The 14,515-nt window shown below is 39.0% G+C and overlaps 1 long non-coding RNA gene across 1 annotated transcript in view; it reads right to left on the reverse strand.

Annotated features, from left to right (window-relative positions):
- Nucleotides 1-1,197: 1,197 nt before the first annotated feature.
- LOC120234395 overlaps nt 1,198-14,515 on the reverse strand; it is a 112,983-nt gene continuing 99,665 nt past the window's right edge. The window contains exon 3 of the long non-coding RNA XR_005529075.1: nt 1,198-1,346. This is a non-coding gene — a long non-coding RNA (uncharacterized LOC120234395). The remainder of the gene's footprint in view (nt 1,347-14,515) is intronic.

Consider the following 14,515-nt stretch of genomic DNA (forward strand, 5'->3'; position numbering starts at 1 on the left):
AAAAAAAAAGGAATTCATGTTTTCTTACTTTGTCATTATCAACCCTACTCCTTTTGGAGGATTTTCGCCTGAAATCTGAATGTGTTTACCAGCTGGGAAAAATCTGACATTTACTTGATTTTGTCCCTTGGAAGTAAAAAAAAAAAAAAATTGGCAGTCTTATTAAACAACAAGTCTGCTTATTTATTCCTTCAATCCCTCCCCAGGTTTCGAGTTCCTTTCAAAGCTCCGACAGACCTCTAACCAGCTTTTTAAAGGTAATTTCTTAAAGTGCTGCCTCTGGTCACAGAAAATGCCACGTAGCTGGGTTTATAAAGGCTGAGAAAGCCATTTTGGTCATATTTGCAGCTTTTTGTGTGGTTCTGGGTGGGTAACACTCTATTGCCAACATTATTCTTTCCCTCTTCTGGGAAGAGCCATAATTGTACTTGGCTTGGTTAACACAAAGGCCTCGGAAAAATATGAAGCTGATCCCTCTAGTGTTCTTTTGTGAAGACTACAGTACAGAGTGCGGGACGGAGGGAAACAGCAGCAACATACCACAGACAATAGCTCCTGAAGTCAATCTGTTTTTCAAACGACATTAATAAAATGACTTGCAGAGACAATTCTGTGTGCTGTGTGAGAGTATTTACAAAAGAAAATGTTGGTATTTTTCTACAATCTATCTACGTTCTGCGAGCGTGCGGTTGGTTATCATTATTGGAGGATGTGTGGCACTGAGAATTATCTGAACAAAGAGTAAACAATTTAAATAACACTGGTCAGAGTTATCACAGGTGCAGAGACAATGTAAACTTGCCTCGTTTTCAGAAATAAATTTACCACACTGGTTAGGACTATCTGACTATATTCATAGGCTTTTCTGGTCATACAAGGGGGAGAAGAGATTTTGTACGTTTTTATATTCTTTTCCTGATGCTCCCTGATGTTCAATAAAAAGAATATGCTATCTTCATGTTTTTCTTTGACATTTTCTTCTCCATTCAGACATTTATTAGATAACTATTCTACTTCAGGCATTGAAGATAACAAAATTGATAAGATAGAGTCACGTTCCTCAATAAACTACACAATCTCACTGGCAGAGATTCTTAAACAACCACAGCAAAGATGTACACAAAGCACTTGGGAATCAGAAGAAGTGATATTATTTATTAATATTAGGAAGGGGAATGAGATATTTAAACTGGATTTTGAAGAATGAGCGGGATTTAGGGTCCTCATATTGCAAACAGCTCATGGTATGTCAGCCTTTGACTGAGCTCCAATTCACTAGCAGTTTCCAGGGAAATCCACTCCATGATGGGCAGCTTGTCCTTGGAGCTGTGCAGCCTGAGTGTCTCCTGCAAAATGCCTGGAGGTTAGTCCAGTTTCCATTCTTGTGACTCTCATTCTTCACATTAAAGAAAAAGAGCTATGTCATAGAAAAGCTAGCTTTCAGTTTAATGAACATGGAATAAAATTTGGAAGCATCCTAGGGATAAGTTTTCAGACTGCTGCTACAATTCTGGATTCTTAGCAGGAAGAGGTAATGCACAAGCAAAACTAAGTGAAATAGTGAGAGTAGAACCAGATCCACTGTGTATCTAGAAGTAGGTCCTGATTGAGGGAGTTTGGCTATATGAGATGATCTCTAAGAGCCTTTCTAATTGTAAGAGCCCATGAATCAATTTTCAGAATTATTATCAAAAGGGCTGATTGCCCCAGAGAGTCTAGGTAACTGTACAGCCACTCAAGACCCTACTACAGTGATATTTGCCCCAGACATTGTCTAACAAGTTCTTCTGTAAAAGGCCCCCCCCCCCCCGCAGACAAGATGATATTCACAGTGATGTTGATAAGAAAGTTCACTGGCTAGAAAACACTGAGGTAGTTTTCAAAGGTTTCTGACTTTCTTGGTCTATAGAGATCATTTGATTCATTACATGGAACATATCATCTGCAGTTATTATATTTATACTTTATGTGTACAGTTAAAATCAAATCATACTTACAAGAGCTAAAAGCATATTGAGGGTCTTAAGAAATTGAATAATGCAAAATTGTGTTGTTATGCAATGTGAATGTCACTATAATAAGCAAACTGTATTTTACAGGCAGTTAAAGTAACATTATTGTCATTTTGTAAAGACTCAACTTTAGTATTTCAACAGTTCCCTAATATTGAACAACAATGTGGTATAATAGCAAAGGCACCAGTGTGTGTGTGTGTGTGTGTGTGTGTGTGTGTGTATAGAATAAAATTATTCAAGTGTAAGATGCCATGGGAGGCAGTGTTTAACCACAAACTAAATAGGAGAGCTGGGAATTATAGATTTAAACCAGACATGCTTGTTTCTAGCAGTCCTTTGGACATAGGGAGTTTCTCTTGTAAAACCTTTGTTCAAGACTATGGGTTGACATTGGTATGTTGGGATTGTCCCCAATGTCTTCAGCTTTTTTATACCTGCATTAATCACAATACACATTATTGCATTCATCCTGTCAGTGTAAGACAATTTTTATATATGCTCTCAGAAGAAATGGGAGTCCTAAATTAATTTGGGAATCAAAGTTTAAATATTTAAAAGGAAATCTGCATTTTGCAATGGGCATATCCATTAATTACTGGAGGGGTATGGCAAATGGAGAACACACATTATGAAATATGGCACAAATTTATTAGGCCCTTGAGTGTCTAAGGATGTCCTAACTAACACCTGAATTTCCCTGGGCTCTATGAGACTTCGTAGATGAATGAGGTCATATCAATGCCCATGACTCAAATTTCATTGGCTTTTTTATTTATATGGCTGATACTGGATTCAAGTGGCTCAAAACATTCATCCTTCTACCAAATCTTTTGAAACGTACCTCCAGGGTATGTTTCCTATGTGGGCAGAGTTAAGCAACTTCCCCTGAACGCTGCTACACGTCTGCACACCACAGCCTCTGTTTTGCCTGCATTACAGTTCCCCATCTAGGGCCACTTATGTTCTCCCAGGTACATAAGCTACCGTGTCTGGCACTAATTTTTATTGGGCACTGACCCAGGTTCTAGGCATGCCAAATCTGGGTAGGGAAGGAAGAGAGAGAGGGAAGGAGGGAAGGAGGATGGAAGGAGGGAAGACAATATTTTCCTCCCTGATTTTGTTTCAAGGTTAAAAGTGTTGCTTATGGGGGCGCCTGGGTGGCTCAGTTGGTCAAGCATCTGACTTCAGCTCAGGTCATGATCTCACGGCTCATGAGTTCGAGCCCCACCTTGGGCTCTGTGCTGACAGCTCAGAGCTTGGAGCCTGCTTCAGATTCTGTGTCTCATTCTGTCTCTCTGCCCCTCCCCTGTTGCACTCTGCCTCTCTCTCTCTCTCTCTCAAAAATAAATAAAAACCAAAACCAAAACCAAACAAAATGTGCTGCTGATGCCTTGGGTGACAAAGTAAAACAGCTACTGAGGGTTTAACTTATAGTTCTTTCTTCTTGAGATTCAGGCATATCTATACACATAGGGAAAAGATTCAAAGGTAAGAAATCTGGGGTTCTAAATTATTTTTTCTTCTCAATACTTGAAAACTTTTATTTTTTAAAAAATTGAGTAGGTGTTCATTTTACTTAAGAAAGAAAAAGAAACATCTGTAACTCAAGGTTTTGGGCTCTGGCATTATATCCAAAGCCTGCAACGTAACAGGGAAAAACTGTCAGTTTCTGAGTTAACAATTTTATCAATTATTTATTGATTCATATCCCATTTATGTATGAAGAAGATTCAATGGGACCTAAGATAATTAGAGAAAAGCCAAGGTTAAAAATGAAAGATGAAATTCAAAGAAACGGATAGTAGAGAGAGTTCTTGGAGAAGAAATGAAGGAAATTTACTCCGATAAAAAGGAATTAGAGAAGACTAATGGAAAAAGACCTTGCCACTGAAGAGAATGAGAAGAAAGGAGGCACTGTTTATATCAATAGGTAGTTCTCTGTCTTTATTTTCCAAGGCACTATATTGTTAAATCCTGTTAGCTCTTTGATAGCTCACCTCGAGGGCTAAACTAAGAAATCCAATTACTTTTCTAGAAGCTGTAGTGATGACCAACTAAACTGTGGCCCTTGGGGACAGTATTTGTATCCTTTGACAGCAATTAATGAAACCAATAAATCAATTAGTTAAATTAAATTAAGGTCCACCCAGCTGTTTCCACAGCCCATCTATGTGTAACTAAATGTGATTATAAGGGTGCCCTTGACGTGAAACGGATACAATTCAAGTGATCTTTGCTGTCTTTATGTCCTTAACGTCTCCCCTTTACAAAATTATAGTTATTCTACCTTTGTCTTGACTCTCTATTGGATGAACTTTGCTTGGGGGAGAGTTCTTGATAGAGGCAATGGAAATACTCTTTGTACTGCAGTGAAAACGAATAACACTGGAGATTGCAGTTCTTTCTATTTATCCTTTTCTTGGATTTAAGAAATCTCATTTTTCTTCCAAAATAATTGTTGTTATCTAGACCTATTTTCTATTTCAAAGAGGAGGCTTTTCTGTCTTTTGACAATGCTAACACCACCAACTTCCTCCTTCTTCTCTAGGACCATTATGATTTCACTCCTTGCCTTACTGGACTAGACTGTCCCCGCCCACCCCCTCGACCCCCCCATCAACCTCATTATCTTTCCCTACTTCCCAAAGAAGTAAACTGTTTCTTTTTCTTCTGCTTCCTTCCCAGCTTCCTCACATAATGGCATTTTCACCTCTTCAGCCACTCTTCTCCGCATTATGAATGTATCATAGCAGTTGCCTCCTCATACCGAATTCAGTGAGCTTTCCCACCCTTGACTTGTCTCCAGACTTAGGTACTATTGGCCAATCCTTTCTCTTGAACTGTTTTTGAGATTGGCAATCAACCTACCAGGTCCTCTCTATATCTCTTCCCCCAGTGTCTTCTTTATTGCCTTCATTAGTTCTGACATCTACCAATTCCTCTGCATATCCATGAAATATTTACAAGTATCCACTTTTGGAAGACATTGTGTTAGGTCCTAAATATAAAAATAAATAAAAAGACATGCTCTTGAACAGCTTATAGAATAGAAGGGGAGGCAGAGGTGAGTAAATAGCTATACTATGTCAAAATCAAGTAAAATCCTCTGCTATAAGAATACAAAGAATCTGGAGAGAACAATTTTGCCTGGATGGAGCAGGGAAGGACAACATAGATGACATCTATGTTGAATGACCAGGGTTAAAAGAAAATAAGTATCATTTCAAACATAGGGGGCAGTGGGTGTAGAGACTTAGAGGCCAGGATCTGATCTGAAATGGAGTCTGGTCACTTTAAGAGTCTTATCTGCCGTTGATAACGTTGGAAAGGTAGATTGTGGCCAGGCTCTTCAAAATTTAGGCCTTTTCACTAAAAAAGTGTGGGCTAAAATTTTTGAGCTGATGCATATAATCATATACAAGTTGCAAAGGACACTTATTAGCAGTGTGAGGAACAGATTAGAGCCTAGAGTTAGCTCATTTCAACGGTCTACAAGAAGAATGATCATTAAGAACTGAACCAGCATGGCTGCAGAGGGGATGGATACTAGACATCTTGCACAGACAAAATGGGTGAAGGAGAGTGTTGGTTTGATGTTAAAGACTGGAGATAGAGAGAAGACCTAAAGACAACTCTGATGTTTCTAAAATAGTTTTTAGATAATGCTATGCATCTATGTAAACATTTCAATTCTTCCTCACTACCTCATTTCAGTATTTGAAACATAGTTTCTATATCCATCACAATTCTTTTGGCTACAAGAGAAAGAAATGAACTCTGGCTAGCCAATCAGAGAGAGAGAGAGAGAGAGGTATTAGAAGGATACTGAGGTTATCCCAGAGAACTCAAGAAAGATTTGAACAATTCAGCACCATGGACGACAGGAATCAAAGTAGTTGATAGATACCTGAAAATAAGGAATTCATGAAAATTTTGTCTAAAGTTCTAATTCCTACACCCCCAGCTTCCAGGTTTCTCAGTTCACAACTGTATACTCTTGGGATCTGATTGTGTCAGCTGGGATCAATTGTTTCCCCAGCTTCATTCAACTGCAACCACTATGGCAAGGTCAGACTGTACAGCTTTGGCCCTAAAGACCACATCCTTGTATGTCAAGGTCAACATCCCAAAAAGAAGAGACTTTGGGTGCTGCTCAGATATCCTATGAGAGGTGTCTTCTCTATGTTCTAAACTGTGTTGAGCTATGCATTCACTTGAGAATCTGGTTAAAAAAAAAAAAAAAAACAAAACCCAAAACAACTAATGACTCTCTTCCCAGGAAAAAAAAAAAAAAAAAAAAAAAGCACAATCACAATGAGGCACAAGGAGTTTTATGGGCTTCTTGAAAATAATGCACAAACCCAGATAAGAAACTTTTGCTTGCATAATGGAGTCTACAATTCTTAGCCTGACTTTCCGAGGTCTTCATGATTTGGTTTGTAAGAGCCTCTTACCAGTCTGGCATCCCACTCCTTCTCTCCTCAAGCACTCACAGTAAAAACAAATTACTTGCCCAACTCTGAACCTTTAATCACGTCATTTCTTCTTTCTATAAAGAATGCCCAAATCCTCTTATCCTACTCATCCTTTAAGGGTCAAACTGAAAACCTGTCCCTTTTATGAGCTCTTCCTTGACGCATCAACACAGAGACAACCGCTCCTCTTCTTGTCATGCGTAATACTTGATACCAATTTCTCTCACGACATCTATTACTTTCATCTTTACTTTATAATTTCTATATGGTGTATTTGTGCTCTTAGATGCTAAGCTTCCTGGAGATCGGACCTGGTGCCATTCAGCCATGTGCCTGCACTTCTAGTGTTCTCTGTAAGTGTGAGGCACTCAAGAAATGCTTGTCAAATGGATGAAAGGCTACTTATTGGGAGAGAAAGGGTTCCTGTATAATTTTATCCTGCTTGTATTTTTACAAGCTCTTCTTTTCAGAGGAACAAGTACTTTTCTTATTTTCCTTTTTATTATACTCATTTTCTCAGGCTTTATGTTTTATCTCTGCTTCCCTCCTGGCAAATCCCATATCCTTTTTTTTTTTTTTTCATTTTCCCTTGGAGATAAATTTTCCCCTTCATCTTTTTTTTATTAGTATTAATTTGAATGACTGTCTTTTTTTCATTTGTTCTTCAGCCCACAGCCTTTACTTTGGCCTTGTTATTCACCAAAGGGAAAATTCTGATCAAGTCAAGAAGTACCCTCCCTTCATTGAAATGCACTGCTTTCAGATTCACTAATGGGTGCAAGAAATTCATAGAAGAGAAAATGGTGGCTGATATTTATATCTTAGGCAGACACATTTAGTTCATTGCCACTTGCCTTATTATTTTCACTGCTTTACAAATGACAGATTTAGGAATCACCACCAAAATATTTAAATTAACTTTAACTGAGTCAAAGATTCTTTTCTCTTTGTTTGAAGTGCGAAACCACACTTACAAAATGGCCCAATAGGAATCCCTTCCCACGTGGATGGTTTTCTGGGATGAAGGGGGGGGAACGGGGGGGGGGGGGGGGGGGGGGGGGGGGGGGGGGGGCTTGCTATGTATGGAAGAACAGCATCCTCTACTGGTGAGAGGGCCTTTGAGTAATGAGAAGGCTTCTGAGTGTGGAGAGCCAATGAAGCTTTGGAAAATTCTTGGCTGGCATATTCACTACAGACTGAGAATGAATTCAAGACTTCTTGTGTTCATCACTCATGATGTAACTGAAACTTACTTAACCTCATACCATTGAAAATCAGTAGTAAATCTTCTCTTCCTTCTTACCCTTCTCCACTAAGCATTTTCCGTTAAGCATTATTCTTATTCTTAATTTCCTTGAAAATTCTTATGCAAAGATTTTATTATAGTTCCAACAGTGTATGTTGGTTCAAATGGAGAAACTTGATGTCATCATTATTGTCAAATATTTTCTTAGAAACCAGCTCTGGTGGTGTTCTTAGGGTCTCTCTGTGGCTGATTTATTATTGAGGCCATCTTATACAATAATGTCTTCTTGGAATTTTCAAGCCCTTGTCCAGGGTCCACAACCAGCCATTATGAAATGAAATTTCCTTCTGTGCAAATATGTGTGAAAATGAGTAGATTTTGTATTTATTTTAAAAATGTGGTACTTGACATTTTCTTGCATCGAATAAAGATCATGTTTGCTCAGTTTGTCTTCTACCTTGGAATGGTGGACTAATTCACCCCATGATGGGGTTTTTCATGCTATTCATGGAATTTTTACAAAATGGCGGGTCGCCTGGATGGCTCAGTCAGTTGAGCGTCTGACTTCGGCTCAGGTCATGGTCTCGTGGTTCGTGGGTTCGAGCCCTGCGTTGGGCTCTGTGCTGACTGCCAGCTCAGAGCCTGGAGCCTGTTTCGGATTCTGTGTCTCCCTCTCTCTCTGACCCTCCCCTGCTCACGCTGCCTCTCTCTCCCTCAGAAATAAATAAAAACATTAAAAAAAGATTCTTCTCTAAAAAAGTGGCAACTTTTTGGGACAGGAGGAAAAGTAAGGTGAGATAGAGTTAAAGACAAATAATCAGTGGATAAGCATATCGATTTTTATAAGATTTATTTATCAATTGCAAAATCTCACCCGTCCATCTCCATAATTATTGAGCACATATACTTCATTGTTTTCATAAGACTGACAAGTTCCCTAGAACTGGCATGAAGGGACATTAAAAGAGGAGAGTGTTTTAGGAGTCTTTTCAGTAGAAATGCCCCTGCCCTCAGGAAGTTCTATGTGTAGGTATTTTGTATATGATCTTGATGGAGGGGCAGTTTCTTTCATTAATGAAGGATTATGGCCCATATTTTATATCTCTAGCCCACTTGAAATTAAAGAAGGTCCCAATATCTTATCAAGTCTCAAATCAGTTTCAATGTAAGACATTTAGTTTCGAGAATGTTTTTTTTTTTTTTTTTCCTCTCAGGAGAACTAAAGCAGAACTGAACCAAGTCTGGATTTACCAAAATTTTTCTTTGCTCTAGTTTCATGGAGAAGGCTAATTAATACCTAGTAATTAATAACCACATATATTCTTTTGCATTATATCATTAAGTATATTCACTTACAGTTCTATATTCTCATTTCTTTATGATGGAGCAATTAGCATTAAACTATCCTTGAGGTTATTATGATTACAATGCCTGCTATAATCACAGTTAGTCATAACTATAATTATCATCACAAATATAGTGGCTATTAAACTAAATTTTAATAACTCACTCTATTATTAATATAATTTTTATTGTTAACTTCATGCCCTCATAGAAGCTGCATAATAATGAATAATTGACAGAGAAGTGGAAATACAAATCATAAAGAACAGAACAAGAAATCCTATTTCCTGTGTTAATGGGCTAAGTACTAAAGTTTACTTATAAATTTGTAGTTTGAAACTCAACACATTCTTCTCAATACTAATGGTTTTATGAATGATGTTGAGCTTTCCAACTAGCTTCTGTATCCAAATCTCTTTAAACCATACTATAGCTTAATATAAAACTAATAGGACAAGCAAGAATTGGAGGTTCAGGACAGAATTGAGGCATGTGGTGCAGGGAGAAGACAGTGAAAGGAATTTTCTTTTCTTTCTTGACAACCAGGCTGATTTTAGAGAAGGTAATAATGAAGTTTTCTCTCACTCCCAATCTGACCTTCAACTGAGTCCCCTGTGGTGGAATCCCACCTGAAAGAAATGCCAGCATGGTGGGAAAATGGCTATTTGACTACCACATGGGGTCACTGAGAAGGAGAGATGAATGTAAATGCTGTGGACTGGCTTCTACCCACATGTCTGCAGCCTGTCCTTGCATATAGGTTGTCTCCTCCTCATCTGTCTCACAGCACCTGAGACCGCCAAGAATTTGGGATGTACTTCTTCTAGTTGTTCTAAAAGATTTCAGGGTGTCAGAGAAGAAATCTGGAGATTAGTAACCTTTTGTGCCTCTATTTATCCTTCTTCACCCTTAACTTGCCATCAGCAATTCTGTTTCTACAGCCTCGCCTATAGTTTCCCTCTACTGGCCATTCTTAGTATCACAGTTTAGTGCATGCTTTTCCATCTCTACGGAACTATTGCCATAGATTCCTATACTTCCATATTTTCCCCTTGACCTTTCCAATATCTCACCCATACTGCTCTTGCTTTTGTTTCTCTGGACACATTTATTAATCATCTACTATATCTCCATCACCATGCTTAAAAACCTTTATAGCTTTCTTTTGTCTATAAAATAAATTCCAAGTTTCTTTCTTTCCTTTTTTTTTTTTTAAGTTAATGTACTTACTTTGAGAGAGACAGAGAGAGTGTGCTCTGGGAAAGGACAGAGAAAGAAAGAGAATCTCAAGCAGGCTCCGGACTGTCAGCACAGAACCATGTGGGGCCTGAATACACAGGAGTGTAAGATCATGACCTGAGCTGAAAGCAAGAGTCAGATGCTTAACAGACTGAGCTAGCCAGGTACCCCAAATTCCAAGCTTCTTAATAAGACTCTATTTAAATGAGTAGCCTTAAACTGCTTTGCCAGAATTATCTCCCAATATGCTGTCTTATTTACCTTACGCCTCAGGAGCAAGTTTGAGGATAAAATCAAGAATTTGGTTTTGTTGAGTTTGAAACACTACTGGTTATATATATGTGGAGGTGTGATGTAGGTAAATGAATGTAGGAGTCCAATATATGGGGGGACATGTATATACTTGGAAATTGCCAGTGTATAGAAGACACCTTAAATTCATTAGATGGAATGAGAAAGTAAAAGAGGAGAGTTTGGAGAACTGAATCCTAGGGTCACTTGAATGTTGGAGAGATGAGGAAAAGCTAATGCATGAGACTTTGGGAGCAAGCAGTGAAATGGAAGGAGGCCCAAAACACAGAACTAACTGAAGAAGGTGTTTCAGGAAGAAAGGCAGTGCCCAGCTGTAAAAAAAAAAAAAAAAAAAAAAATTGCCTTTGCATCAGCAATGATCTGGTCATTGGAGACTCCATCATTGGTGGATTCATGGGATTGAAAGTTTGAAAGGAGGTGAATGAGAGGAGAGGAACTGGAGGCAGCAAATACAGACATTTGTTTCTAGTGTGAAGTGTATGGGGAGGCAGAGAACTCAGGAAACGGCTAGAAGAGATGTGGGAGATCCTACATTTGTTTTTGTGATGATGGACTGATCCAGTAGAGACTGAAACCTTGTCGACACACGTGAGAGAGGACAACTGTAACAGTGGTGTCTGTCAACAGGTAAGAGAGAGTTTGGTCTTCGATTGGACCATTTATCCATTGTAATGGGAGGGAAGTCAGAGTAGATGGGCCCCGATGCTGATATCTTATAGACGTGATAAAAATGATGGTGGTGGCAGTGCTTGCGGAAATTTGATACTGCCTCTTATTTTTACCCCCTGAATGAAATGAGAAGCCAGTTCAGTTGAGAGTAAGGGGTAGGAAAGAGGCATAGAGACCTGAGGCAAAAACAGAAAGAATGAAATAGCCATCTAGGAAAAAAGAAGAAATTCATCTTGCTTCTCTTCTTCTATTGGTTTTTGTCTATCTTTTCCAACTGAACTCCCTTCACTGACCTGCCAGCAGGGGCTCTTCCCCAGAGAAAGGGCTTGAAAAATATTGGCCCCATTAATTGATTGGAAGCTTTTTTTCTTTGGAGCCTTGGGCAAGGGGGTCATGGCCCAAGGCCATTTCAGAGGCTTTAACTAATTAGACTACTCTCCCTTTTGAAATTTATCCATACTCCCTTCCATATTTCTGTATTTTAAACTAGAAATTCAGCATACTTGCATATGAGCCACATTCTGCAAAAATATGTTTCTGTTGACATCAGATAAAAGTTGAGTTGTGAAATACATCTCTTTAGAGGATTAACCAAGCTTCCAAAAAGGCTCTTTGTTGTGGAATTTGCTACCAGATGGGAGACTCTAGACTCTGGATGTTAACAGTATTCCGGTGATTGGAGAAAAATAGCTTCATTTTGTGTAAGCAAAATGAACATATATATGTAAAACATGATGACATTGTAAGTAGATATGCAAATAAGAGTGGAAAAACATAGTTAAGTTGCTTATGGTTTAGAGAAATGGAAATGGAAAAAAATTGCTTGTTAATTAACCAAAGCATACCTAGAAAATACTATCTCTACTATTTATTTTCCTCACATGGTTTTAGGCACTGGGCTGGTATGTATGAGAATATATGATACAGTTTCAATTCCCAAAGATGCTAGTCTTGAAGAAAAGTGGTCCCTGTTTTAAAGCATTGGAAGACTTCCAAGTGATATGAGGGCTGGCAGCAGTTATGAAAGTAATACAAGCTTAGTTTGAACTGCATCAGTTAGGGAAGGCTTGTTGGAGGAGACAAGTCTTGTACTTCAGAGAACTCATTTTTCTGCTTTGAGAGCTTAGGTAAAGAGGGGACTCTTTGGCTTTCAACTGCTGTCGTGCTGGGCTGGCTCTCCAGTTGATTTTCCGTGTGTGTAAACCATGTCCCCCTTTGTTTTTTAACAAACACATAGTGAGGATCTACTAGGTTCCTTAGTGCTGTGGGTACCCTGGTAAATAATTGTGATGTCTGCCATTGAGAAAATCATGGTGTAATGGACAGAGACTTCCTTTTGGGATTTTAATCCACCCACAATAGAGTATTTTCACTTCTTCTTATTGATCCACATATTAATATTTTCCACTCTCAGAAAAAAGTGGCTTTCATAGTAGACTTCCAGATGATACTGGTATGAAGTATGTCCAATAAGGCTCCCGAGTTGTTGCTCAATGGGGAAAGTTGAGGGGTTGCATGGGGCATTTGTTTTGAATTTGGCATCTGAGCAGGAGGTGATTTTTTTTCCAAAATGGGCTTTACTTCCTTCTGTCACTGCAGAAGGTGTTGATGGGTTTTCCTGTACCAGATTCCAGGCTCTCAAATATAAAAGAACAAAGGACGATGGCTGTACTTCCTTCAGCACGTGTTTATCAATCACCTACAATGTGCCAGACACTAATACAGACATGGAGAATCAACAAACAAATGACACAGGCAAAGACCTTATATTAAGCTTAGATTCTATTTTCAAGAGACAGACAAAAACCAGATAGATAAATATGTAAGAGTCATGAAGTGATTATTCCTATGAAGGAAAATAAAGATGCATAAAACAGAGTAAGGGGGATTGAAAGGGAAGGGCAAAGGTTCTGTTTTGGATTGTACAGAGAAATCTCCTCTGATAACGTGAAATTTGAGCAGAGACCCGAAGAAAGCAAGGGAGTGTGGAGCATCTGGGTGGATGGAGAAGCTCATTCCAGATAGAGGGAATAGCAGTTGACTTAATGAGTCTAGGACCCTCAGAACTCTACAATGAGCAAGTGCAAAGGATGAGGCTTGTGTGACAGGCTCCAAATGTGGAACTCACAGAAGCAAAAGACAACTGCGCCCAAAATTTTCTCCTTAACCATATGGACTATGAGTTTCCTCCTGCCTCATGAAGAGAACATGATATCCTACAGAGTTCTGGCTCTGTCATTCTCAAAATGCACTGTTGTCATTTTCATGAAATCTTGTAGTTATTCTACCCTCCTGCTTATAACCCCATTATAGCTTCAGGGCACTTGGGAATGCAGCTCACTCCTTCTTATGACCCTCAGAATCCTGGAGAATCCGTTTCCTCCTGCCACCTCTCAAGCTCATCTCCAGCTGTATATATTGGTCACATTTTCTCCATCATGGCAGTCTCTTCTCTGCCTCAGCTCTTTTCTTTCTGAAGCTCCATTTAGACCCATATCACCAAGCAAACTCCATAACTTACGTCTGGTCTTGCTTCAGGTCTCAATGCCAGCATCCTCTTCTCAGAACGGACTTCTTGGACCACCCCATTGAATGTAGCCACACTCCCTCTCAACAGCACTCTGCTTTTTTCCCCTTCTTTTCTCATAATGTTCACAAACTTTTGAATTATCTAACTTGTTTATTAAATCTCAGGTCTGTGAGAGCAGAGACTCATCTATTAGTATTACCTTGATAACTTGTCAGGATGCTGACCATTAAGGAATATCTTAGTTACAGGAGAGAATCAATATACACACTCTAGATTTGATTGACCCTAACTAATGACTGCAGTCACAACTGTGGTAGGTGAAAGTCAGTAAGCAGTATCCCTGGAGAATTCTACCTTACCAAGTCCTATTTCTGTATGGATTCTACATTCTATATTCCAGGTTTGATCCATTGACCCATTTCTACTTCAATGGAGAGGAATGATCTGGCTCAGAATATTTTTCTTTTAATGTCTAACTCCAGTGCATCTGAATGAATTAATTCAGACCACTGTGGAATGGCTTGGGGAGAAGGTACTGGAATTTGGAAGCTGCGAGACTCAGATTTTGTTTAAACGAAGCATTGTTCAGACATTCATCAGATGACAATATGAGAAATGATTGCTCCAACCTTTGCTGTCAGGTGGCCTGATTCCCGATTCACTGAGATATGGAGGGAGGTGGGAA

Source organism: Hyaena hyaena, unplaced genomic scaffold, assembly GCF_003009895.1.
Source record: "Hyaena hyaena isolate Hyena2069 unplaced genomic scaffold, ASM300989v1 scaffold_109, whole genome shotgun sequence".
Classification (NCBI taxonomy): domain Eukaryota; kingdom Metazoa; phylum Chordata; class Mammalia; order Carnivora; family Hyaenidae; genus Hyaena; species Hyaena hyaena.